Source organism: Schistocerca nitens, chromosome 10 (assembly GCF_023898315.1).
Source record: "Schistocerca nitens isolate TAMUIC-IGC-003100 chromosome 10, iqSchNite1.1, whole genome shotgun sequence".
Taxonomy (NCBI): Eukaryota; Metazoa; Arthropoda; class Insecta; order Orthoptera; family Acrididae; genus Schistocerca; species Schistocerca nitens.
The window spans coordinates 25,832,815-25,856,074 of record NC_064623.1 but is presented as its reverse complement, the minus strand read 5'-3'; the positions used below and the strand labels follow the sequence as shown (position 1 = coordinate 25,856,074).

Sequence of the window (23,260 nt, the reverse complement as noted above, 5' to 3'; positions counted from 1 at the left end):
TCTGGAGGAAAGTTTAGTGATGATGATTGTGAGAGTCGAAGTGTGAGAAATAATAAAAGATCCACCATCCTATCCAGAAAGTGCACTGTAGCGTTAAATAACTACGAGACCATAATATAGAGATTCACCAATGTAAAGCCATGCCCACTGGGCGGAATTTCTCATGTGTTATTGTTGTAGGTTATAGAATTTGTGTGCTTAGGTTATAGAATTTATCGGAATAAATAAGATAGTGAAAAGAAAAAGATTGGTGGACTTTTCCTTCGAATTCTATGCTGTCATAATGTCCCGAATTTATAATGTGTGCGCCATTCATATTCAGTGCGGTGGCCACGTGTTGACAAAAGCCGTTAAATAAAAGACAAAAAGTAAATGTGGTATTGCCAATGCGTAGTGTACAGTCAGAGTTCTGTAAATTACTGATAGTCAGATGCGTGTTTCCGTTGCGTATTATTCATACAGGAGGATAATTTGTAACTAAATAGTAAGATACGATAGTTCATGTTACTCGATAAATTAAGAATGAATCCACTCGCTTGGCAGACCACTCATCTTGCAGGCCTGACTGCTTGATGCCACAGTATGAGCAAGGCATGTGGGTGCCTCTCACCCTATGTGAAAAGCCTGTTGCTTGTAAGCCCTGCACTCGCTGTAAGTGATAAGGGTAGTAGCAGTTGTCATGCGGAATGTTCCACACGGTCGTTTAGCTTACCCTGAACTGGCCTGGTACTGACAGCACGGTCACCTTCCACAGTGTTAATGACATTTTCCACAAAGTCTGGTGTCCGAAGATTTCGGGTACGCCCTTCGCCCTGATTTTCCTCTTCCTGTCTCAGACAAACGGCGAAACACTTTTCCAAACATTGAGTGCTGTCGTTGTTGACGGCGGGGATAGGTCTCCCGATACAACCTCGCTGCCCGCCGCCCCTTGCCATTTGCCTTCCCGTAAGTAAACACCGCGTCGGCAAGGTGTGGATTAGAATGCGGAACCACTGTGTACAACGCTGTTCAAAAAAATGGTTCAAATGGCTCTGAGCACTATGGGACTCAAGTGCTGTGGTCATCAGTCCCCTAGAACTTAGAACTACTTAAACCTAACTAACCTAAGGACACCACACAACACCCAGCCATCACGAGGCAGAGAAAATCCCTGACCCCGCCGGGAATCGAACCCGGGAACCCGGGCGTGGGAAGCGAGAACGCTACCGCACGACCACGAGATGAAACAACGCTGTATCACATCCACTACAAGGTGAGTCAGCAAGAGAAGGGAATTACCGATTACTATGGAAGGAGAGGGCGCTAGGAAATGACGTAAGAGGAAGCCTCTAGGAGGAAACCAGGCATACTGTAACAGTGGCTGCATGGTACAGCGCGTATTTGACCGCAGTCCCTGTAACAAAGCATGACTGAATAGCCGGCCGAAGTGGCCGTGCGGTTCTAGGCGCTGCAGTCTGGACCCGCGAGACCGCTGCGGTCGCAGGTTCGAATCCTGCCTCGGGCATGGATGTGTGTGTTGTCCTTAGGTTTAAGTAGTTCTAAGTTCTAGGGGACTAATGACCTCAGAAGTTGAGTCCCATAGTGCTCAGAGCCATTTGAACCGCCGGCCGCGGTGGTCTCGCGGTTCTAGGCGCGCAGTCCGGAACCGTGGGACTGCTACGGTCGCAGGTTCGAGTCCTGCCTCGGGCATGGATGTGTGTGATGTCCTTAGGTTAGTTAGGTTTAAGTAGTTCTAAGTTCTAGGGGACTGATAACCACAGCAGTTGAGTCCCATAGTGCTCAGAGCCATTTGAACCATTTTGAACCATTTGAACCATTTTTGACTGAATAAATAGTCCCTGGCATGGAAACCGTGCATTTCCGGACATAATTTCATTAGACCTTTTTTCTTCCGGATTCTGTCATCGATCAGTCCCTAGAGTTTTTAGACAGAGGGGAAAAAAGCAGCCTGTATTAAGCGTGTCGTGGAGAGGCGGAAACCGATGCAATCTTCGTAATACGGAAACGGAGCAATTTATCAGACCTCCAAAAACGCACGATTATTGGCTTTCGGGCCAAGGGTGGAAGCATTTTAGAAACGGCTAAGTCTGAAAACTGTTCACGTGCCGCCGTGGTTTAAATATACCGTGCATGGCAAAATGGTGTAACCCAAAACCGAAGGTGTGATAAACGTGGTGCGCCATGGGCCATAGATGACAGGGGGTAAACAACGGCAAACAGCCGTTCAAAAGTAGGTAGGTCTGCTGTTGTTTTCTATCTACATAAATGATCTTTTCGATGGGGTGGATAGCAATGTGCGGCTATTTGCTGATGATGCTGTGGTGTTCGGGAAGGTATCGTCGTTGAGTGACTGTAGGAGGATACAAGATGACTTGGACAGGATTTGTGATTGGTGTAAAGAATGGCAGCTAACTCTAAATATAGATAAATGTAAATTAATGCAGATGAATAGGAAAAAGTATCCCGTAATGTTTGAATACTCCATTAGTAGTGTAGCGCTTGACACAGTCACGTGGATTAAATATTTGGGCGTAACATTGCAGAGCGATATGAAGTGGGACAAGCATGTGATGGCAGTTGTGGGGAAGGCGGATAATCGTCTTCGGTTCATTGGTAGAATTTTGGGAAGATGGGGTTCATCTGTAAAGGAGACCGCTTATAAAATACCAATACGACCTATTATTGAGTACTGATCGAGCGTTTGGGATCCCTATGAGGTCGGATTGAGGGAGGACATAGAAGCAATTCAGAGGCGGGCTGCTAGATTTGTTACTGGTAGGTTTGATCATCACGCGAGTGTTACGGAAATGATTCAGGAACTCGGGTGAGAGTCTCTAGAGGAAAGGAGGCGTTCTTTTCGTGAATCGCTACTGAGGAAATTTAGAGAACCAGCATTTGAGGCTGACTGCAGTACAATTTTACTGCCGGCAACTTACATTTCGCGGAAAAACCACAAAGATAAGATAAGAGAGATTAGGGCTCGTACAGAGGCATATAGGCAGTCATTTTTCCCTCGTTCTGTTTGGGAGTGGAACAGGGAGAGAAGATACTAGTTGTGGTACTAGGTACCCTCCACCACGCACCGTATGGTGGATTACGGAGTATGTATGTAGATGTAGATGTAGAAAATAGTTCAAATGGCTCTGAGCACAACGGGACTTAACATCTGAGGTCATCAATCCCCTAGAACTTAGAACTACTTAAACCTAACTAACCTAAGGACATCACACACATCCGTGGGCGAGGCAGAATTGGAACATGCGACCGTAGCGGACGCGCGGTTCCAGACTGAAGCGGCTAGAACCGCTCGGCCACTGCGGCAGGCACAAGCAGACGTGTAACGGTTGGGTTACAGCACGCTCAGATAAATGAAGGCGCTATCAACAGTGCCTCCTCAACGACCATTCAGCCAACGTTACTGAGTGTGGCTGTCCGCAGCGCGCGTCCGGTCCACACACCCGTGCCGACTCCTATTCATCGGCGACGAAGGCCGGAATTTTCACGCCAATACCGCTACCGGACGTCGACTTAGTGGCGACAGCTGGCGTTTTCAGACGAATCACCTTGTATGCCCCGTCGGTCGTGAAACGTCTGAAAACAAACAGTATGCAGCTATTTTCTCAGAGATAGGTAGTTTTCGTTACATTCGCTACGTAATCTTTCCATTCGCGATCAGCACAAGTGCGCATTTATCTACTACATTTACATCTACATCCATACTCCGCAAGCCACCTGACGGTGTGTGGCGGAGGGTACCTTGAGTACCTCTATCGTTTCTCCCTTCTGTTCCAGTCTCGCATTGTTCGTGGAAAGAAGGATTGTCGGTATGCCTCTGTGTGGGCTCAAATCTCTCTCATTTTATCCTCGTGGTCTCTTCGCAGAATATACGTAGGAGAGAGCAATATACTGCTTGACTCCTCGGTGAAGGTATGTTCTCGAAACTTCAACAAAAGCCCGTACCGAGCTACTGAGCGTCTCTCCTGCAGAGTCTTCCACCGGAGTTTATCTATCATCTCTGTAACGCTTTCGCGATTACTAAATGATCCTGTAACGAAGCGCGCTGCTCTCCGTCGGATCTCCTCTATCTCTTCTATCAACCCTATCTGGTACGGATCCCACACTACTGAGCAGTGGGCGAACAAGCGTACTGTAACCTACTTCCTTTGTTTTCGGATTGCATTTCCTTAGGATTCTTCCAACGAATCTCAGTCTGCCATCTGCTTTACCGACAATTAATTGTGTATGGTCATTCCATTTTAAATCACTCCTAAAGCCTACTCCCAGATAATTTATGGAATTAACTGCTTCCAGTTGCTGACCTGCTATATTGTAGCTAAATGATAAGGGATCTTTCTTTTTATGTATTCGCAGCACATTACACTTGTCTACATTGAGATTCAATGGCCATTCCCTGCAACATGCGTCAATCCGCTGCAGATCCTCCTGCATTTCAGTACAATTTTCCGTTGTTACAACCTCTCGATATACCACAGCATGATCCGCAAAAAGCCTCAGTGAACTTCCGATGTTATCCACAAGGTCATTGATGTATATTGTGAATAGCAACGGTCCTACGACACTCCCCTGCGGCACACCTGAAATCACTCTTACTTCGGAAGACTTCTCTCCATTGAGAATGACATGCTGCGTTCTGTTATCTAGGAACTCCTCAATCCAATCACACAATTGGTCTGATAGTCCATATGCTCATACTTTGTTCATTAAACGACTGTGGGGAACTGTATCGAACGCCTTGCGGAAGTCAAGAGACACGGCATCTACCTGGGATCCCGTGTCTACGGCCCTCCATGTGGACTGTGCCCACCCCTACATACAGTCTATTTTGTCCTCGGCACGATGGCATCTACCAGCAGCGCAACGCAACGTGCCGCACACCTCGCCGTGAACGTGTGTGGTTCGAAGAACACCAGGCTGAGTTTGCCGTGCTCCGCTGTCCACCAGACTCCCAACGCAGAATCTGTGGAGCTACCGTCAGCGGGCTGTTCGCTCCATGTGACCTTTACCGAGAAACCTGGCGCAGCTGGCCACGCACTGGAGTCGCCATGGCTCCACACCCCTGTCGGCACGTTCCAGAACCTCAGTGACTCTCTTCCTGTACGTCTCACACTCCAAAACATAGCTACTCAGGCTTTTCACAAGCGGTCACATTAATGTTTCCGGACAGTGTAACTTATACGAGGGTGAGTCAAATGAAAATCTTAAATTTGTAAAAACAAATCGAATTTTCGCGCCGTTGTCTTGTAAGTTGGTAAGCGTGCTACAAACAGCGTGCAGAATGGCTTGTAGGTGGCAGCATAGTGCAGATGCACACATACCGTCGCAGTATCAGTATAAAGATGGCGGCCCCACTTGCTACTTGCACCAGGGAAGAACAGCGTTCTGTTATTAGGTTTTTCCGTAGTGAAGTGTGAAATCTATTGAAATTTATCGACGAATGAAGGTTCAGTACGGCGATACATGTCTGTCACAGCAGCAAGTCTACGAATGGAGTAGGAAGTTCGCAAATGGTATGACTTCAGTGGAAGATGCTCCTCGTCCAGGTTAGGCACAACGAGTTGTGACTCCACAGAACATTGCACCAGTCGAAGCCATAGTGAAGGAAAACCGCCGAGTGACACTGAATGACACTGCAGCATGTTTACAGATTAGTCATGGGTCAGCACACCATATTGTGCACGATATGCTCCAGTTTCACAAAGTGTCTGCAAGATGGGTACCACGGCAGCTGACTCCTGAAATGAGAAAACGACGTGTTGATGCTTGTGAAGAACTTCTTCAGCGCTTTGAACGAGAAGGTGATGGCTTCCTTGCAAGTATCGTTACTGGGGACGAAACCTGGGTTCGCTTGCACCAAACGGAAAGGAAGAGAGCTTGCAAGGAATGGCGCCATTCCTCATCACCAAAACCAAACAAGTTTCGAACAGAACCATCAGTAGGGAAGGTTATACTGACTCTCTTTTGGGACGAAAAAGGCGTCATTTTGGAGCATTACATGCCTAGAGGGACCACTGTCACCAGTGCATCATACGCAGATCTTCTCAAAAATCATCAGCGGCCTGCAATCAAATCAAAGCGACGTGGATCGCTGTCAGCAGGTGTCCTTTTGCAACATGACAATGCAAGACCCCACACTGCCTGTACAGCAGTTGGAACAATCACAGACCTGCATTTGGAGTGTCTTCCTCATCCACCATACTCACCAGACCTTGCCCCAAGTGATTTCCATATGTTTGGACCACTCAAAGGCGCAATGGGAGGAAAGAAGATCCGTTTTGATGAAGAGGTACGCCACGCGGTGCATGAGTGGTTGCGCGGACTATCAAAATAATTTTTTTCTAAAGGAATTTATGCAGTTTGTAAGCGCTGGAGGACTGGCATTGAGCGTGGGGGAGATTATGTTGAAAAGTGATACACTTTGTACCACTTCTACACAATAAATAAGATTTAAAAAATATTTAAGGTTTTCATTTGACTCGCCCCATACGAATCTTCCTTGTGAATCAACCTGTCTAGTGGTGAAAACAATAACAAAAGCCCTAAGCCATTACACAGAGATGGAAAAACACGGCGGAATACTTCAATTTACAGCCCCCTTTGGTCGTCATCCGCGACACCGTTAGAGCACAGTGGAATGTCGACGGCACTGTACGTCGTGTTTTGTTTCCCTCCGTGGCAAACCAATCTTGTATTACAATTCAGCAAAGAAAATGCCCTCCTGCACTCGGTGAGCGTTTCTAATGCTTGCCTTCGTACTTGCCAAAGCCTACCTCGGCCAACCTTACCGGATCTCTCCCCAAATGAGAACGTTTGTAACGTTAAGGGCAGCGCCCTGCCACCAGCTGGGGACTCTCATGAGCTAACGCGCCAGTTCGACAGAATGTGGCACGGTATACCTCAGGGGGACATAAAACAACTGTCAGTCAACGCCAAACCGAGTAATTGCTTGCATAGGGGCCAGAGGAGAACCAACATGTTATTAACTTGCTCAATTTGTGAAGATATTTGTTTTGAATAAATCATCTAATTTTTCTGAAATTATAATCATCTGTTTGTCTGTACATGCACATCACATGTACCGATTTCCGTTCCTTTCGGATAATTCCTTCGTGATGCATTTTTTTTTTTTTGTCTTAGGGTTACGTCATTGCGCGCTGTTTCTTGCTCCCTGCTGATTTGTTGGGAGTTACGTGTTTGTCAGAAAAAAAATATTTCGGCTGTGCACTGCGTTGTAACTAAAACATTTACGTATGTATTGAAACTATTGCACTTACGGAGACATTCCGAGCTGTTGTGCTGTGGTTGAATGAATTTCTTGTTGAAACCCAACGCTTGGTGGTCATATGCAGAGGATATCTTCAAGGTGGTTTGTTGTTGCGGTCTTCAGTCCTGAGACTGGTTTGATGCAGCTGTCCATGCTACTCTATCCTGTGCAAGCTTCTTCATCTACCAGCACCTACTGCAACCTACATCCTTCTGAATCTACTTAGTGTATTCATCTCTTGGTCTCCCTCTACGATTTTAACCCTCCACGCTGCCCTCCAATACTAAATTTGTGATCGCTTGATGCCTCAAAACATGTCATACCAACCGATCCCTTCTACTAATCAACTTGTGCCAGAAACTTCTCCCCAATACTATTCAATACCTCCTCATTAGTTATGTGATGTACCCATCTACACTCCTGGAAATGGAAAAAAGAACACATTGACACCGGTGTGTCAGACCCACCATACTTGCTCCGGACACTGCGAGAGGGCTGTACAAGCAATGATCACACGCACGGCACAGCGGACACACCAGGAACCGCGGTGTTGGCCGTCGAATGGCGATAGCTGCGCAGCATTTGTGCACCACCGCCGTCAGTGTCAGCCAGTTTGCCGTGGCATACGGAGCTCCATCGCAGTCTTTAACACTGGTAGCATGCCGCGACAGCGTGGACGTGAACCGTATGTGCAGTTGACGGACTTTGAGCGAGGGCGTATAGTGGCCATGTGGGAGGCCGGGTGGACGTACCGCCGAATTGCTCAACACGTGGGGCGTGAGGTCTCCACAGTACATCGATGTTGTCGCCAGTGGTCGGCGGAAGGTGCACGTGCCCGTCGACCTGGGACCGGACCGCAGCGACGCACGGATGCACGCCAAGACCGTAGGATCCTACGCAGTGCTGTAGGGGACCGCACCGCCACTTCCCAGCAAATTAGGGACACTGTTGCTCCTGGGGTATCGGCGAGGACCATTCGCAACCGTCTCCATGAAGCTGGGCTACGGTCCCGCACACCGTTAGGCCGTCTTCCCCTCACGCCCCAACATCGTGCAGCCCCCCTCCAATGGTGTCGCGACAGGCGTGAATGGAGGGACGAATGGAGACGTGTCGTCTTCAGCGATGAGAGTCGCTTCTGCCTTGGTGCCAGTGATGGTCGTATGCGTGTTTGGCGCCGTGCAGGTGAGCGCCACAATCAGGACTGCATACGACCGAGGCACACAGGGCCAACACCCGGCATCATGGTGTGGGGAGCGATCTCCTACAATGGCTGTACACCACTGGTGATCGTCGAGGGGACACTGAATAGTGCACGGTACATCCAAACCGTCATCGACCCCATCGTTCTACCATTCCTAGACCGGCAAGGGAACTGGCTGTTCCAACAGGACAATGCATGTCCGCATGTATCCCGTGCCACCCAACGTGCTCTAGAAGGTGTAAGTCAACTACCCTGACCAGGAAGATCTCCGGATCTGTCCCCCATTGAGCATGTTTGGGACTGGATGAAGCGTCGTCTCACGCGGTCTGCACGTCCAGCACGAACGCTGGTCCAACTGAGGCGCCAGGTGGAAATGGCATGGCAAGCCGTTCCACAGGACTACATCCAGCATCTCTACGATCGTCTCCATGGGAGAATAGCAGCCTGCATTGCTGCGAAAGGTGGATATACACTGTACTAGTGCCGACATTGTGCATGCTCTGTTGCCTGTGTCTATGTGCCTGTGGTTCTGTCAGTGTGATCATGTGATGTATCTGACCCCAGGAATGTGTCAATAAAGTTTCCCCTTCCTGGGACAATGAATTCACGGTGTTCTTATTTCAATTTCCAGGAGTGTAATATTCAGTATTCTTCTGTAGCACCACATTTCGAAAGCTTCTATTCTCTTCTTGTCCAAACTATTTATCTTCCATGTTTCACTTCCATACTTGGCTACACCCCATACAAATACTTTCAGAAACGACTTCCTGACACTGACTCGCACCCTTACTTGGCACTGGCCATATTGTGAATAGGAAGATTGATGGAACCTACAACCACCTCTTTAAAGATGCTGTCTACAGAAGGGGACAAAACGTATAGCTCCGCAAGAAATTCATTATAGCTGTGTACAGTAACCCGGAATGTTTTATTATTAAATGTGACAGTTTTGACAGAGAAAGGTCACAGTTGGCAATTGAGATTCATGTTTTTCCAGGCCTTCCAGCATCTCTTCTTCCTTGTGGCTGATAAAGCCTTATCTCTTTACGTATCCTCACTGATTCTGATACGTTTTTTCCATTTTCTTCTGTAGTTGTCCACTTTTCCCACAGTGTTATAAAGTTCTGTTGAACTACCATGTAAACCTATCCTTTATTACTTCTTAAAAATTTCACTTCTGCTGTTTGGATCTTACTAATGTCTTTTTGTGCAGGCAAACCAAGTCTCAGTCCCAAATATTGTGTGTTACTGTCAGTTTATAAATTTTCATTTTGGGTCCATTCCTTTCCTTGTTGTTCAATATTCTGTTTACAGTACCACATGTGTGTTCAAAAAGTTTAGTATTAGTTTGCTTATCTGTTGTAACTTACGCTGATGGGCAAAAACATTATGACCGCCTACTTAATAGCTTGTTTGTCCGTCTTCAACGAAATACATAACTGACTCCGAGTATCAGGAACCCGATGGTTTGTTTGTAGTTTTGTGGAGGTATATTAGATGTCTACGCACAGGGCATGTAATTCGCGTAAATAAAGGGCAGCTAATTTTTGTAGGTGGTGAGACGCCCCATAGCGACCCAGATTTAGTTCACTGTAGCACGCTTCTGGCTCCGAGACACGCACAGTTATACTGCTGAATCATGGCGTCGCTGTCGGGTAAGAGATCAAGTATGAGGAGATGTAGGCGGTTCGCAGCCATCAGCGTGTCTTCGTTTACTACCACAGGTCCCACGCAAGCGCAGGAGAATGTCTCCACATAGCATAATAGAGAATGTCTCCACATAGCATAATACTGCTCCCACCAGACTCCGTCCGTGGCGCGTTGCACGTTTCCAGCCGCCATTCATCTCGATGACGGCGTCCGTTGAGACGACTGTAGCAAATAAGTGATTCACCTTAAAAGCCGACACGTTTCCATTGATTAACGGTCGATTTCCGATGGTCCAAAGAACAGAGCAATCGTAACTGCCGATGTCGTTGGGTCAACATGTGAACATATAGGGTTGGTCTGCTGCGGAGCTCCATGTTCGACAATTTACAATGAACGGTGTGCTCCGAAACGCTTGCACGTGCGCCAACATTGTGCTGTTTCGGCAGAGGTGCCATAGGTCACAACCTACAGGGTGAAAAGTATTTAAATTGACAAACTCTGGGAGGTTGTAGGGGACATCAAAACAAATATTTTTCCCTAATGTCATTATCTAAACCGCTCTTCAGTTGATAGAGGCCTTATTACGATCTTCAGTAGTATGCAACTGCTGTCCACCAGTGTAGTAGTGCATTGTCTCTGTTTACTAATGCAGCGATACACCTGGAGTGAGTACAGTGATATGGTTGGTGCGTACTACGTAGCGCACCACAACGGACGAGCTGCACAACGATATCCTAATCGCCGTATCCCGCGTCATACGACATTTGATGCTGTGTACCAACGTCTGCGTGAGACCAGGTCACTTAGCAGATTACATGGACAGGGCTGCCGTCGCACGGTAAGAACGCTGCAATTTGAGGAAGCTGTCTTGCAGCATGTGGAGCGGGATCCTTCAATCAACACGGCGTGCAATTGCACGTAACATGGAGACGTCCATTTAACTTACAGCGTGTTCACAACCAGGAACCAGTTGATTATCCACCCAGAGCACAGTTTTCGCAGTGGTACCTGGAACAGTGTGAAATGCATCCTACATTTCCATCCTCTGTGTTGTTTACCGATGAAGCAACGTTCGGGCTTGATGGAGTCTTCAACATGCACAATTCGCATGTTTGCAGTGAGGATAACCCACATGCCACAGTTACTAGCGCTCATCAAGTGCGATTCTTCGTTAATGTGTGGATCGGTGTTGTTGGAGACTGTTTAATTGGGCCGTATCTGCTACCTAGTTGTTGTCTCTTGGACATAAAAAAATTTGCCGCCAGAGAAATCTTCCTCTACCGGTTTAAATCTCATAGGAAAAAATGACATTAGGGAAAAATATTTGTTTTGATGTCCCCTACAACCTCCCAGAGTTTGTCGGTTTAAATACTTTTCACCCTGTATACTGACTTACAGAGCAGGCAACGCTCCACACCCCACGCTCTGCGAAGAGTCGTTGACGTCCAACCGTTTAGCTCCTGGTGGAGTTTCACTGTCCTCCTACCTCTTTCCGTAGATGCTCACGACAGTAGCACGTGAACATTCAACCAGCTTCGCCGTTTTCGAGTGACTCGTTCACAGGCTCTGCTTAATAATTATCTGCCCTATGTTAAACTAGCTTTTCTCAATGAATTTCCCCATTTGCAGCCCACATCTTCGCTAGGGTGATCCCCGTCCGTGTCTGCTACGCTTACGTACTTTTGCTACCGCGTCACGTGGCCACACAACGCCACCAAGCGGTATCCAACGTTCCATGGGCAGTGGTCGTAATGTTTTGCCTGATCAGTGAATGTGAACATTGCAAAAAAAAGAACCATCAGTTGTTTACATGAAGATACCACTGATGACCGTGCAGCTTCTCTAGAATAAACGATAATTAATTGAAAGCCTCAGCTGCCGACAGGTGTTGCTGACATACCTCGATGGGGACAGCTGAAAACGTGTGCCCGACCGGGACTCGAACCTATTCATCTGTGACCTCGGTGGCTCAGATGGATAGAGCGTCTGCCACGTAAGCAGGAGATCCCGGGTTCGAGTCCCGGTCGGGGCACACATTTTCAGCTGTCCCCATCGAGGTATATCAACAACACCTGTTGGCAGCTGAGGGTTTCAATTAATTATCATCCATCAATTCTTAGTTTAAAGGGTTATAACACCCTTGGTATTACAGTGCTATTTAATTTTTTTCTTTTTATATTTGTGTTGTTTTGTTACTCACACAAAGTTTCTGGCACTGCGAACAGCAATTTTAAACATATCATTTGAATATACATGGTGAAACAAAAAGGTACGGCGAAACTTTCAGGAAACATTCCTCACACACAAAGAAAGAAAATATATTATGTGGACATGTGTCCGGAAACGCTTACTTTCCATGTTAGAGCTCATTTTATTACTTCTCTTCAAATCACATTAATCATGGAATGGAAACACACAGCAACAGAACGTACCAGCGTGACTTCAAACACTTTGTTACAGGAAATGTTCAAAATGTCCTCCGTTAGCGAGGATACATGCATCCACCCTCCGTCGCATGGAATCCCTGATGCGCTGATGCAGCCCTGGAGAATGGCGTATTGTTATCAGAGCCGTCCACAATACGAGCACGAAGCGTCTCTACATTTGGTACCGGGGTTGCGTAGACAAGAGATTTCAAATGCCCCCGTAAATGAAAGTCAAGAGGGTTGAGGTCAGGGGAGCGTGGAGGCCATGGAATTGGTCCGCCTCTACCAATCCATCGGTCACCGAATCTGTTGTTGAGAAGCGTACGAACACTTCGATTGAAATGTGCAGAAGCTCCGTCGTGCATGAACCACATGTTGTGTCGTATTTGTAAAGGCACATGTTCTAGCAGCACAGGTAGAGTATCCCGTATGAAATCATGATAACGTGCTCCATTGAGCGTAGGTGGAAGAACATGGGGCCCAATCAAGACATCACCAACAAAGCCTACCCAAACGTTCACAGAAAATCTGTGTTGATCACGTGATTGCACAATTGCGTGCGGATTATCGTCAGCCCACACATGTTGATTGTGAAAATTTACAATTTGAGCACGTTGGAATGAAGCCTCATCCGTAAAGAGAACATTTGCACTGAAATGAGGATTGACACATTGTTGGATGTACCATTCGCAGAAGTGCACCCGTGGAGGCCAATCAGCTGCTGATAGTGTCTGCACACGCTGTACATGGTACGGAAACAACTGGTTCTCCCGTAGCACTCTCCATACAGTGACGTGCTCAACGTTACGTTGTACAGCAGCAACTTCTCTGACGCTGACATTAGGGTTATCGTCAACTGCACGAAGAATTGCCTCGTCCATTGTAGGTGTCCTCGTCGTTCTAGGTCTTCCCCAGTCGCAAGTCATAGGCTGGAATGTTCCGTGCTCCCTAAGACGCCGATCAATTGCTTCGACCGTCTCCCTGTGGGGACACTTTCGTTCTGGAAATCTGTCTCGATACAAACGTACCGCGCCACGGCTATTGGCCCGAGATAATCCATACATCAAATGGGCATCTGCCATCTCCGCGTTTGTAAACAGTGCACTGACTGCAAAACCACGTTCGTGATGAACACTAACCTGTTAATGCTACGTACTGATGTGCTCGATGCTAGTACTGTAGAGCAATGAGTCGCATGTCAACACAAGCACCGAAGTCAACATTAACTTCCTTCAATTGGGCCAACTGGCGGTGAATCGAGGAAGTACAGTACATACTGACGAAACTAGAATGAGCTCTAACGTGGAAATTAAGCGTTTGCGGACACATGTCCACATAACATCTTTTCTTTATTTGTGTGTGAGGAATGTTTCCTGAAAGTTTGGCCGTACCTTTTTGTAACACCCTGTACACTTTTAGAAAGGAGCTGATGATATTAAGACAAATGTTTGATCAGTGCATGTTGCGGGCGCTAAAGGACGTGACTTTTGAGGCTAAGGAAGAACCGCCACCCGCGGCGGACCCTGCTGGCAGGGTGGGCGGTGCTGGGAGAGCCGCCGGCCTGCAGCGCCGCGGACTGTGAAGGGCGCCGCACCTGCTGTTCCGGGCCAGCGGCGCCGAACCCCGTGACGTCAGAGCGCCGACCGCGGCGAACGCTTCAGATCCCGCCTTTGAAACCGCGGCCACAGCAGTCGAGGCAGCGGCGGACTGACCCGCGAGTAACGAGGCACACTGGCGTTATCACGCGTGACATCACCGTTAAAATAAGAAGACTGCGGTGGGCAGGGCACGTGGTCAGAGTGGAAGGAGACAGAGCGTGCAAGAGGATTTGTCATGGCAAGGCTGGAGGCAGACGGCGGACGGGACGCCTCAGATAGAGATGGGTGGCTGGAGTTCAAGAAGACGTGAATAAGCTGCGTGTCAGAGGGTGGAGACGGAAAGCCACGGATCGGATAGAGTGGCAGGGGCCGTCAAGGGCTGTAGAGCCGAGGAGTAAGTAAGTAGAAGAGAGAAGTCCTCCGAAGTAAGAGTGATTTAAGGAGTGCCGCAGGGGGGTGTCGTAGTACCGTTGCTATTCACAATAGACATAAATGACCTTGTGGATGACATCGGAAGTTCACTGAGGCATTTTGCGGAAGATGCTGTGGTATATCGAGAGGTTGTAACAACGGAAAATTGTACTGAAATGCAGGAGGATCTGCAGCGAATTGACGCATGGTGCAGGGAATGGCAATTGAATCTCAATGTAGGCAAGTGTAATGTGCTGCGAATACATAGAAATATAGCAGGTCAGTAACTGGAAGCAGTTAATTCCATAAATTATCTGGGAGTACGCATTAGGACTGATTTAAAATGGAATGATCATATAAAGTTGATCGTCGGTAAGTCAGATGCCAGACTGAGATTCATTGGAAGAATCCTAAGGAAATGCAATCCGAAAACAAAGGAAGTAGGTTACAGTACGCTTGTTCGCCCACTGCTCGAATACTGCTCAGCAGTGTGGGATCCGTACCAGATAGGGTTGATAGAAGAGATAGAGAAGATACAGCGGAGAGCAGCGCTCTTCGTTACAGGATAATTTAGTAATCGCGAAAGCGTTACGGAGATGACTGATAAACTCTAGTGGAAGACACTGCAGGAGAGACGCTCAGTAGCTCGGTACGGGCTTTTGTTGAAGTTTCGAGAACATACCTTCACCGAGGAGTCAAGCAGTATATTACTCCCTCCTACGTATATCTCGCGAGGAGTCCGTGAGGATAAAATGAGAAAGATTAGAGCCCACACAGAGGCATACCGACAATCCTTCTTTCCACGAACAATACGAGACTGGAATAGAAAGGAGAACAGATAGAGGTACTCAAGGTACCCTCCGCCACACACCGTCAGGTGGCTTGCTGAGTATGGATGTAGATGTAAATGTAGATGTAGAAGTATCACGCCAGCCGTGGACAGGCGCGACCGGAGGATTGAGTTTTGACAAGCTATCGCTCCAGAATGAAATTTTCACTTCCTGATAGATTAAACTCGTGTGCTGCACCGAAACTCGAAATCTGGACCTCCTTGCCTTTCGCGGGCAAGTGCTCTACCGAATGAGCTACCCAATCACGATTCCTCACAGTTTTACTTCCGCCAGAGCCTCGTCTCCTACGCTCAATGAGGAAAGGAAGAAAAGATGGGAAGAAACCACTGCAAATATGAACTTCACGCATTCTAGCCGGAAAAGCTTGTCATTGTTGAGGCGTCTGTGGGCAGCTACTCATACACCATCCCCGAAACCACCAATATCACCAAACCAGATTGCCTCACATATAAAAGAGAGAGCTGAAAATGTAATGTTGAGTCAAGACAATGTAACATCCGTTAAGGAGTCACTCAAAGAAGTAAAGAGAACCGTACAAGAAAACAGACAGTTTTCAAAAAAATGGTTCAAATGGCTCTGAGCACTATGGGACTTGACATCTGAGGTCATCAGTCCCCTAGAACTGTATCGCCTAGAACCGCTCGTCCACATAGGCCGGCAGACAGTTTTCAAAACCTTTTACTATCAGGGAGGTAAACAAAGGTATAAAAACCCTCAAACTACGGAAACAGCTGGAGCTGATAATATATTTCCTGAATTTATAAAAAATCTGGGACCAATAGCAAGAACCTGGCTTAAAGACTACTTCAATGACATACTACGTAAAAACTGGAGATATCCCGAAGGAATTTAGAATGTCTCTTACTCTGGCCATCCTTAAACCAGGGAAATCTGGTGAAAACCCTGCAAACTACCGCCCAATAGCATTACTGAGCATTTTCTATAAGTTGCTGGAGAGACTGATCTACAATAGGATATACCCAACGATAGACAAACACGTCCCTCACGAACAAGCCGGATTCAGAACTAATCGAAGTTGCTGCGAACAAGTATTAGTCCTCACATCATACATAGAATCGGGATTCCAAAGAGGATTGAAAACATCATCAGTCTTTGTCGACCTCAGCGCAACTTATGATACGGTATGGATAGATGGTCATATCCTGAAATTTCCCAACATTATTCTATGCCTGAAATTGACAAACCTCTTGGAAAAAGTGCTGAAAGTCCGATATTTTAAAGTGAACCTGGGGTCACAAAGCAGCAAGTCAAAAAGAATAAATACGGACTCCCCCAAGCATCTGTATTGGCTCCACTGCTTTTTAATTTTTACATCAGTGACATGATAGTGTCAAGTAAGTTTTGCTACGCTGATGACATGGCTATAGCTACTCAAAGCAAATGGCTAGAAGATGGTGAAAGAACTCTAACTGCTAATCAGTACTACAAAAAATGGAGACTGTGCCCAAACCCAAATAAAACAGAGACCTGCGCCTTCCATTTAAATAACAGACTAGCAGACAGAGAACTAAATATTTCTTTCTGCGGAAAACGAATTAAACATAACAAATTTCCCAAATATTTAGGCATAACACTTGACAGGTCACTTACCTTGAAGAAACCCCAGGAACTAACTAGCCAGAAATTGAAAACCCGAAATAACATCATCCAGAGGTTAGCAGGTACCACATGGGGAGCGGATGCAAATACACTACGTGTTGCAGCAATATCACACGTCTATTCCGTGGCAGAGTAGTGTGCCCCTGTGTGGAGTAGGAGTGACCATGTAAAGAAGATTGACGCCCAGATCAATGAAGCCATAAGAACAGGGACACGAAAGTCAACACCTCTAGAATGGCTTCATGTCCTCTCAAACCTCACTCTGCCTGAAATCCGTAGACAGCAGGCAACAATTCAGGAATGGCAAAAAATGAATCACGCAGATAAGGCAAGAGTACTACCGATACGCCAAGTACTACTCAAGAGCGGATTATGGGAAGACAGAACAGTTGCCCAAGGAAATACCTATGACTGCCACAAATCCTGGAAAACCAAGTGGAACAATAGTGACATTAACCGGCACAATATAGAGGACCGCAGCCAACAACTCCCAGGAATGCAGCTTCCTCGTAAAATCTGGTGCTAGCTTAACCGTGTGAGAACTGGACACACGAGAACTAAATCCATGCTGTACAAATAGGGCGCCAATGATAATGCCGGTGTTACACTATCAAATTTCTTTGTCAAATATCTTTGTCAAAGATATTTGATGGTGTAATAGGGAAGTTTGTCAAATTCGTCCAATATTTGATCAAATCTAGGGCCTCGCTGTAGACTTGATCAAAGAAGTCGCTTGTCTTCTGTTCACTGCAATGTGACATGTTACCACGTGGAGCGCTAGCATCGCTGCAGCGTTCTGTCGTCTGTAGTGTTTTTATAACCATTGCCGGTAAATACAATTGGTGTGTGCCGACAACTACAAAATTAATAGAGATGTATGATGCGGCGCTTTACAACGTGAGGCACCCTAATACAAAAATAGATTAAGAAGATTAGACACCTAACGTAACATAACCCTCTCCTGTAGCAGGGAACCGGAGTGTTACAGTGAGCCTGTCTTCTACAGATGTAGCAATTCTTAAGTGAGTTTTGTGCTTTATGATAGGATACACTTCACTGAGCACATACAGAAATGTATGCTCATCCGTTCTTAAGTAATTGATGTACGACTTGACGTCCTCCATTATAAGCTCACATAACAAGTTTTTGTTGAATGCTTTCATCGTGTCGTCCTAAAACCCACGGCTTCACCCAGGTATGTTTCCTTTTTTCCCCCGCTTCTCTTCCGCATGTGCACACAGTGCAATTGTGGTACATGGAACTGCTGCGGTTAATAACGAGTTGTTGTTGTCAGCCATCTTGAACTTTGACGAAAAATATGATGACAGTGTAGTACCCCTTCTAGCGCTATGGCCGGTATTACACTATCAAATTTCTTTGTCCAATATCTTTGTCCAATATCTTTGTCAAAGATATTTGATAGTGTAATAGGGATCTTTGACAAATGTCGTCCAATATTTGATCAAATCTAGGCCGAGGCCGTATATTTGATCAAAGAAATCGCTTGTCTTCTGTTCACTGCAATGCGATATGTTACCACGCGGAGCGCTAGCATCGCTGCAGCGTTCTGTCGTCTGTAGTGTTTTTATAACCATTGCCGGTAAATACAATTGGTGTGTGCCGACAACTACAGAATTAATAGAGATGTCTGAAGCTTATGAGGCGCTTTACAACGTGAGGCACCCTGAATACAAAAAATAGATTAAGAAGATTGGAGACCTTACCTAACCTAACATAACCCTCTCCTGTAGCAAGGAATCGGAGTGTTATAGTGAGCCCTTAGTGAGCCTGTCTTCTGAAGATGTAGCAGTTCTTAAGTGAAAATTGTGCTTTATGATATGAGGATACACTTCATTGAGCACATACAGAAATGTATGCTCATCCATTCTTAAGTAATTGATGTACGACTTGACGTCTTCCACTGTAAGCTCACGTAACAAGTTTTGTTGATTGCTTTTATCGTGTCGTCGTAAAACCCACGGCTTCACCCAGATTAGATTAGTTTTTCGTTCCATAGATCCGTGCTGAGGAGATCCTCGTGGATGTGGAACATGTCGATTTTTTTTAAGCTGAAATAAAAATACTAATAGTATGAATAAATACATCATTTGTTTCTATTAAAAATTTTGCCAATGGAGTAGGAGTTGGCCAGTAGTAAGTCTTTCAGGCTCCTTTTAAACTGATCTTTATTTCTAACTAAATTTTTTATGTTTACTGGCAAATTATTGAAGATGAGTGTTCCTGAGTAGTGGACCCCTTTTTGAACTAAAGTAAGTGCTTTTAAGTCCTTGTGCAGATCATTTTTGTTCCTGGTATTGTATGTATGAACTGAGTTGTTTGTTGGAAAAAGAGATATATTATTTACGACAAATTTTATTAAGAAGTAAATATACTTAGAGGCAGTAGTTAGTATACCCAGTTCTTTGAAGAGGTTTCTGCAGGAGGTCCGTGAATTTACTCCACAAATAATACGTATTACACGCTTTTGGACCTTGAAAACTTTTGTTTGACTTCAAGATTTACCCCAAAATATTATCCCATATGACATTATGGAATGAAAGTATGGAAGCTTTTTCATTTTTATGTTGCCTATGTCTGCTAACACTCGAATTGCAAATACAGATTTGTTAAGGCGTTTCTGCAGTTCTGTGGTGTGCTCCTCCCAACTGAATTTATTATCAAGTTGTAATCCCAGGACTTTTAAGACTGTCAACCTCGTATGTATGGTTCCATTTTTTCCCCCCACTTCTTTTCCACATGTGCACACAATGCAATTCGAGTACGTAGAACTGCTGCGGTTAATAACATGTTGTTGTCAGCCATCTTGAACTTTGACGAAAAATTTGATGACAGTGTAATACCCCTTGTAGCGCTACGTCAAAGATCTTTGTCAAATATATTGGACGGAATATTGGATCACATCTTTGATCAAATCTTTGACAAAGAAATTTGATAGTGTAATACCGGCCTATGTCAAAGATCTTTGTCAAATATATTTGACGGAATATTTGATCACATCTTTGATCAACTCTTTGACAAAGAAATTTGATAGTGTAATACCGGCCTAACCCAATGTGTGACTGTGAAACTGATGAACAAACAAACATTACAACATCTGGTGCAGGATTGCCCACTGCGAAGATTCTGTGGTGACTGGAGAGACTTCGTGGAGGCCAGCCCTGCTGCCATTAAGTGGCTGTCTCATTTGGACATAACTTTTTGACGAATTGTAGCTGTGATTATATTTCAACTTTGCTCAGATTTAATAATGACTGGTGTTTGTTCTGTTTATATTATTATGTATGTGTGTATATGTATATGTATATTTATATGTTATGTAAATTTACGATGTCAATACCGCACTTGCACTGGTAAAGTCATACGATAAACAATAAATAAATAAACCTCCAAGTTTGTCTATCACTATAATACCGTACTGAAGCGTTCTCAAGATAATTTCGTCACAAGCCGTACGTACATCTGCACCTGTACCCAGCAAACTAACGTGATGTGGATGCCGGAGGAAACTTCCCTTTACACCTGAGCCGTGGTGCGCCTTTTCTGTTGAGGCGTAGCGCCGTATACCGGTCCTTCCTTGGAGGCGGTTAAGTGCGAGATGTGTCTCAGAGGTGGATAGTGACAGATGGTGACGCGAGACTGGACGCACACGTAGTTTATGTATCAGCCGATAGAGGACAATACTGGATAGGGGGACTGTGATTTTAGTTTCGATTGTGCCCACTAGAGTGCACTAAAGTAATAGAATGTTTTTCATAAACTGTTCTAGTATTTTCATAAAGTGTTATTATTTCTTTTTCATTCATTCATTCATTTCATTGTTGCCCTTATGGACAGTGTTTGAACTCGAAAATCACATGATGACACAATTTTCACTTCTTTCCTTTCTTCCTCTTCTCTTCCCAAAATCTCTTCATCCTTTGGCTGTGCTCCTGTTTCCTTTGCTCTGTCCATAATGTTCCTGTCTTCTTTCTCTCCTTTACAATAAATTTTGCACTCCTAACTTTGTTTCTGAAGTATTTCCTATCATTTGCCTGTTGATCCCTATCTGCCTTAAGTCTTCGTCTATTTCATGATACCAATTTGTTTTCTTGCTTGAGCTGTTAACTACATCAAAAATTTTCTTTGTAAGTCGGTTGTTGTCCATTCTCTGTATGCGCCCATAAAAAGTTAATCTGCGTTTTCTGATCGCGTCTGTTAGTCTGTCAGTGTGCTGGTACAGCTCTTTGGTAGGTCGCTTCATCCATATGCCATCTCTCTGAATTGGTCCAAATATTTTTCTGAGAATTTTGCGTTATATTTCTTTTTATATATATAAAATGTTATAAATGTGTTTTAGCAGTATGAATGATGTGTGAGTGTGGTTTAAGGTTAATATGAAGATAATTGTTTAACGTTATGTAGTGGGATTTAGTGTGGGAACATTTCGAAGAAGTATGGATATGGACAAAGGGGATTTTTGTAGAATAGTTTTGTAAAGTAAGTTTATGGTAAATCGAAAGTTAATTCAGGTATAAATAACTTTACGCGTAAGCAAAACTTCAAAATATTAGATAATTACGTCGGTAAAAAGTGCAGTCGTTAGGTTTACTATTTTGCAATTGGTTATTGATGAAAAGCGCGGACTGACGCGGGAGAATGTTGTTTTGCTATTGGCTGTTTAGTAAACTGACCAATGGTAAAGCAATATTCTTCGCGCGCCTTTCTCTGCTTGTGGAAAGGACTTAGAGTATTCCAGAGAGGAGTCGGAGCCGAGCCATGAAACAGTTCAGACGTGTGTACTTGTAGTTCCCATAGAAATAAGAAGTTGCCGGATCCAGCAGTGTTTCATACATCAAAAGTGTTGGAAAGTGACGGCATAATTATTCTGATGTGTGTGTGTAGAAATTTCGAAACTTTTAAGTGAATTTTGTTTCGAGATAAGACATATATTCCGCGTGGCGTATTGAGCAGCTATTACGTTTCCGGGAAATGCAACACCATAAACTTACTAACGTGAGTGAAAGGGATTGTGAGTGACTGTGTTTAGCACGGGCTTGGCAGTGATACTTGTTCACCTAAGTTTCATAATACACTCCTGGAAATTGAAATAAGAACACCGTGAATTCATTGTCCCAGGAAGGGGAAACTTTATTGACACATTCCTGGGGTCAGATACATCACATGATCATACTGACAGAACCACAGGCACATAGACACAGGCAACAGAGCATGCACAATGTCGGCACTAGTACAGTGTATATCCACCTTTCGCAGCAATGCAGGCTGCTATTCTCCCATGGAGACGATCGTAGAGATGCTGGATGTAGTCCTGTGGAACGGCTTGCCATGCCATTTCCACCTGGCGCCTCAGTTGGACCAGCGTTCGTGCTGGACGTGCAGACCGCGTGAGACGACGCTTCATCCAGTCCCAAACATGCTCAATGGGGGACAGATCCGGAGATCTTGCTGGCCAGGGTAGTTGACTTACACCTTCTAGAGCACGTTGGGTGGCACGGGATACATGCGGACGTGCATTGTCCTGTTGGAACAGCAAGTTCCCTTGCCGGTCTAGGAATGGTAGAACGATGGGTTCGATGACGGTTTGGATGTACCGTGCACTATTCAGTGTCCCCTCGACGATCACCAGTGGTGTACGGCCACTGTAGGACATCGCTCCCCACACCATGATGCCGGGTGTTGGCCCTGTGTGCCTCGGTCGTATGCAGTCCTGATTGTGGCGCTCACCTGCGCGGCGCCAAACACGCATACGACCATCATTGGCACCGAGGCAGAAGCGACTCTCATCGCTGAAGACGACACGTCTCCATTCGTCCCTCCATTCACGCCTGTCGCGACACCACTGGAGGCGGGCTGCACGATGTTGGGGCGTGAGCGGAAGACGGCCTAACGGTGTGCGGGACCGTAGTGCAGCTTCATGGAGACGGTTGCGAATGGTCCTCGCCGATACCCCAGGAGAAACAGTGTCCCTAATTTGCTGGGAAGTGGCGGTGCGGTCCCCTACGGCACTGCGTAGGATCCTACGGTCTTGGCGTGCATCCGTGCGTCGCTGCGGTCCGGTCCCAGGTCGACGGGCACGTGCACCTTCCGCCGACCAGTGGCGACAACATCGATGTACTGTGGAGACCTCACGCCCCACATGTTGAGCAATTCGGCGGTACGTCCACCCGGCCTCCCGCATGCCCACTATACGCCCTCGCTCA

General features: G+C 45.9%; 1 protein-coding gene and 1 non-coding gene across 2 annotated transcripts in view; one reads left to right on the top strand and one right to left on the bottom strand.

The window, feature by feature from the left end:
- LOC126210106 (protein PALS1) overlaps positions 1-23,260 on the bottom strand; it is a 786,719-nt gene that overhangs the window by 752,334 nt on the left and 11,125 nt on the right. The window lies entirely within an intron of this gene.
- Trnat-cgu (transfer RNA threonine (anticodon CGU)) lies at positions 12,092-12,165 on the top strand. The gene has a single exon. It is a non-coding gene; the product is annotated as a tRNA-Thr (tRNA).